This window comes from Myotis daubentonii, chromosome 1, assembly GCF_963259705.1.
Source record: "Myotis daubentonii chromosome 1, mMyoDau2.1, whole genome shotgun sequence".
Classification (NCBI taxonomy): Eukaryota; Metazoa; Chordata; class Mammalia; order Chiroptera; family Vespertilionidae; genus Myotis; species Myotis daubentonii.
Window position 1 is genome coordinate 178,389,621 of NC_081840.1, and position 5,329 is coordinate 178,394,949.

The 5,329-nt window shown below is 43.8% G+C and overlaps 1 non-coding gene across 1 annotated transcript; it reads left to right on the forward strand.

Annotated features, from left to right (window-relative positions):
• Positions 1–1,157: 1,157 nt before the first annotated feature.
• LOC132224661 (small nucleolar RNA SNORA65) lies at positions 1,158–1,287 on the forward strand. Its single transcript, XR_009450709.1, has one exon. It is a non-coding gene; the product is annotated as a small nucleolar RNA SNORA65 (small nucleolar RNA).
• Positions 1,288–5,329: the final 4,042 nt, after the last annotated feature.

Here is a 5,329-nt window from a genome sequence, read left to right on the forward strand (position 1 = left end):
TTTTGTAAACTGACTGACAGATATCTGTTTTTACTTACTGGGGAGCAATAAAGTCTGGAAGAAGTCACATGCACAACTCTTCTTGGCAAGTCAGGAATACTGTCCTGGCCTATCCTCCACTCAAAACTCCAGCAAATAAATAAATATTTATTTATTTCCAAAATAAAATAAATAATAGAGAAAAAGAAAAAAGTAATCACCACGGGATCTATGCAAAAAATAGTATAAGAAAAAGAAGAAAAAAATTGTTTTTCAAATATATTTTATTGATTTTTTACAGAGGGGAAGGGAGAGGGATAGAGAGTCAGAAACATCGATGTGAGAGAAACATTGATCAGCTGCCTCCTGCACACTCCCCACTGGGGATGTGCCCGCAACCAAGGTACATGCCCTTGACCGGAATTGAACCTGGGACCTCTCAGTCTGCAGGCTGATGCTCTATCCACTGAGCCAAACCGGTTACGGTGAAAAAAATGTTTAAGATATTGACAGCCTGGCTATCATGGCTCAGTGGTTGAGTATCACCCTATGAATTAGGAGGTCATGGTTCAATTCCTAGTCAGGGGGTGTGCAGGAGGAAGCCAATCAATGATTCTCTCTCATCATTGATCTCTCTCTCTCACTCTCTCTCTCTCCCTTCCTCTCTGAAATCAATGAAAATATATTTTTTAAAAGCAAAATTAAATTTTAAAAAACAAAATGGTTGAAACTGGTTGGAGAAAAAAGGTTATGTTCAAGAAAAAGCACAAAAATAATATGTAACAATTTAATTAAAGGAAACCTTCCAGGAATAAGACTTGAACCTACAGACAGAAAAAGGACACCATATCCCAGGAAAATATGATGAAGCATAATTCTATGAAACAGGTTCAATTGCAGACAACACTAAACACTCTAACTCTTTTAAGAAGAATTTAATACATGGGGATTATATGCTTACAAAAAAGTTAAAAGGGCTAGATGAGTAGGCTGAACTTTCAGAGATAACTTCCAGAATACCATCATAAACTAGCCCATCAGTGAGCCTGAAACTTCTACCATGATCAAGAAACAGAAATCAGAAAGAAGCTGCCTGGTGTACAGACACCAGTCTACAGACTACCTTTGCCTAGATGCAAAGATTGGGAAGCTTCTTAGTCTGTTTGGGCTGCCATAACAAAAACACAGTAGACTAGCTGACTTAAGTAATAAACATTTATTTTGTGATGAGCTGAAAGCAAACCCCAGCTTAGGAAACAGGGTCATTCTTCATGTGGGTGACTCTGTGCTGAAAGTATGGGAACAACCAGAAAAACAAACAAACAAACAAAAACATTTATTTCTTACAATTGCGGAAACTGAGATGTCGGAAATTGAGGTACCAGCAGATTCCAAGTCTTGTGGGAGCTCGCTTCCTTTATCCTAGACAGTAGTCGTTCTGCTATGCTTTCACAAGATGGGAAGATCAAGAGAGCTCTCTAGAGCAAGCATGTCAAACTCGTGATGGCCCACAATGAATATTTTTGTGGCCCAGCCAATATAAATGGTATGTAAGAAACGTTTTAATAAAAATTTCGTAACTTAATTTTTACAATATCCTGTTATACATAACTAGAGGCCCGGTGCATGAAATTTGTGCATGGGTGCAGGGGGGTCCCTCAGCCCAGCCTGCACTCTCTCCAATCTGCTGGCTCCCAACCACTCGCCTGCCTGCCTGATTGCCCCTAACCACTCCCCTGCCAGCCTGATCTATGCCTAACTGCTCCCCTGCTGTCCCAATTACCCCTAACTGCCTTCCTCTGCCAGCCTGGTCACCTCTAACTGCCCTCCCCTGCCAGCCTGGTCACCCCTAACTTCCCTCTCTTGCCAGCCCAATTGCCCCTCACTGCCCTCCGCTGCTGGCCTGGTCACCCCCAACTGCCCTCCCCTGCAGGCCTGGTTCCACCCTGTGAAGAGCAGCTACAGTGTTTGGACAGGTTCAAGCCTTGGAATAATAAGAGGGCACAGTCCTCTCATGGCCACATGCAAGTCCCAGCTTGGAGGGTAGAGCCCTCACAGCACAATTATAGCCATCAGCTGTAGTTGTAAGCTTGAACCTATGGTCCAAACACGTGGCCCCATGTGCCTGAGTGATGTGGGCTTGATAGAGTTCAGGTGCATGTAATTGAGTAGGACTGAAACCCACAAGAATGCTGTAAACATCTTGACCACGCCCTTACTTTGCCTCAGGGAATCTGTCTATAAAATAAAGACATGGCTTGTAGTCCATGGCACTGTCTCTCCATCTGGGAGCAGCATTCCACCCAGACCCAGCTCACTCTCTTGTCTGTCTTTTCTTCATCCTTCACCACCCCCACTCAGGGTCACTGAACCTGGCTGAGCTGGTGTGGCACATAAGGCGCCCTGGGACTGAGTAAGCCATGGCCATGCTGGCTCACCACACCCCCCAACTGCCCTCTCATGCAGGCCTGGTCCCCCACAACTGCCCTACCCTGCTGGACATCTTGTGGCAGCCACCTTGTGTCCACATGGGGGCAGCCATCTTTGTGTGTTGGAGTGATGGTCAATTTGCATATCACTCTTTTATTAGATAGTATTATTAATAATGAACTATAATGTTTGCTAATGACTGATTACTATAATCATGTTGCATTCACTTCCCTTTCGCACCTTACACACAGGCGCACCCTTTCTATTGAATATTTTAGCAGCCTATTGCCACGTCATTAGTCTTGTACTAACTTGTTTGGTGTGCACAACAGGAAATATTTCACTTTCAGAGAACAAGAAAAATAGGTTTATTTGTGCTACGCTTATTAATTTGTGCAGTTATTCAGTGTCTGGTAAGTTAATATTCAAGAAAAAATAGTTTTTATTAAAATGTTCTATTATTTTATGTTAATGACTACTCATTTATTTCAGCCCTTTGTATTCAGCATGTCTCTAACAAAATAAACCTACACTTCTATGAAAATTGAAGCTTTGGGGTTTTTTTGCAGCCCACATAAGCTTAAACCTTGTTTATTTGGCCCTTGTTAGCCTTTGAGTTTGACATGCTTCCTCTAGAGTCTCTTTAATAAGGGCACTATTTCCATTTACGAGGGATTCACCCTAATGACCTAATCACCTCACCAAAGTCCCACCTTCAAATACCATCATATTGGGGATTAGATTTCAACAAATGAATTTTGAGGGCACACCTAAATTCTGCCCATAAGAGGGAGTCGACTGTTGGCTCTCTTATCACAAAGAGTTAGCCATGATCCATGCCAGTCACCTCCACAGTTTCTTGACACTAATAAATACAGGTGCCAGACACTGACATGTCTGGTACTGCTGCCACAGACTAAAGCAAATGCCCACACTATTACTATTAGGTTTTCTAGTGAAAACAGCAGCAGAAAAGAAGCTTTGCCCTTGGCCCTCTTCCACCTTTCAAATCTTAGTTGGTTACTTGATGGCAGCTAAATCACATGCAGAGCCTGAGCTTTAAGAATTCTAGGGTATTGATAGAGAAACCAAGATGGCGGCATAGGTAAACACCGGAGTTTGCTGCCTCGAACAACCACTTCAAAAATACAACTAAAAGATGGAACGGACATCACCCAGAACCACAGGAAGGCTGGCTGAGTGGAAGTTCTACAACAAGGAGGAAAGAGAAAAACATACCGAGACTCAGAGGAGGCGCAGTGCTGAAGTAAAATACTAAGGTGTGGAGCGCATGCAGAGCAGGCTGGTGGCTGAGGGCGCGGTTGTTGTTTTCAATCCGGAGGGGGTCTCAGGCTCTGAGCTCCAGTTCCGGGCGAGTCTCTAGGGACCCAGACTCATATGGGAGAAGAGGGACTGCCTGGCATCGCTCAGAACCCTAGGGCAGCTTTCTCTCCATGGGGCTTGCAGCGATTACTGGGACACTGAGAAGCAGAGCCTCTGAGGGCAAGACTGAGAGCAGCCATAATTGCTAACCCCGCCCTGTTGATCCCATGGGACCTGCCCTGCCCAAGCCCTGCAGGGAGACTTTTGCTGGATAGCCTCAGGCAAAGGCTAGATTAGCACCTCCCTAGAGATCCAGGAGCCAGGAAGCCCAGAGGTCAGAGTGGAACCATCCAGTTTGCAACTCCGTGGGACTATTAAAGACACACACAGGGGGCAGACTCAGTGAGCACCAAAGCCCCATCGAAGCAAGTCTACCCCCAGAGGGGTGTCTCCAGCACAGAAGTTCTCCCACTGCAGACACAGCTGATTCTCACAGCCAATTGGCCTGGAGGTCAATTCCTCACAGTGATAACCACAACAATCAAGGCTTAACTACAACAAGACTGTGCACAAAGCCCACAAGGGGGTGCACCAAGAGTGTCTACCTCAGGTAATTGGGACACTTAGCACAGAAAGGCACTCTATCGACACAGCGAAGCATAAAAAATGCCGAGACAAAGAAACAGGACACAAACAACAGAATTGGAGGAAAGCAAACTGTTGGATATAGAGTTCAAAACCACACTTTTAAGGTCTTTAAAGAATTGTCTAGAAGCCGCCCATAAACTTAATAAGGCCCTTGAAAAGACTGGTGAGACCACTGATAAATGTAGTGAGATCTTCAAGAAGACTGGTCAGACTGCCCATAAATGTAGTGAGATCCTCAAGAAATCTAATGAGACCCTCGATGTTGTGATAAAGAACCAACTAGAAATTAAGTATACACTGACTGAAATAAAAAATATTATACAGACTCCCAACAGCAGACCAGAGGGTTGCAAGAATCAAGTCAAAGATTTGAAATACAAAGAAGCAAAAAACACCCAACCGGAAAAGCAAAATGAAAAAAGAATCCAAAAATATGAAGATAGTGTAAGGAGCCTCTTGGACAGCTTCAAGCGTACCAACATCCGAATTATAGGGGTGCCAGAAGATGAGAGAGAGAAAGACATTGAAAACCTATTTGAAGAAATAATGACAGAAAACTTCCCTAACCTGGTGAAAGAAATAGACTTCCAAGTCCAGGAAGCGCAGAGAACCCCAAACAAAAGGAATCCAAAGAGGACCACACCAAGACACATCATAATTAAAATGCCAAGAGCAAAAGACAAAGAGAGAATCCTAAAAGCAGCAAGAGAAAGAAAATCAGTTACCTACAAGGGAGTACCCATATGACTGTCAGCTGATTTCTCAACAGAAACTTTGCAGGACAGAAGGGAGTGGCAAGAGATATTCAAAGTGATGAATACCAAGAACCTACAACCAAGACTACTTTATCCAGCAAAGCTATCATTCAGAAGTGAAGGCCAGATAAAGAGCTTCACAGATAAGAAAAAGCTAAAGGAGTTCATCACCACCAAACCAGTATTATATGAAA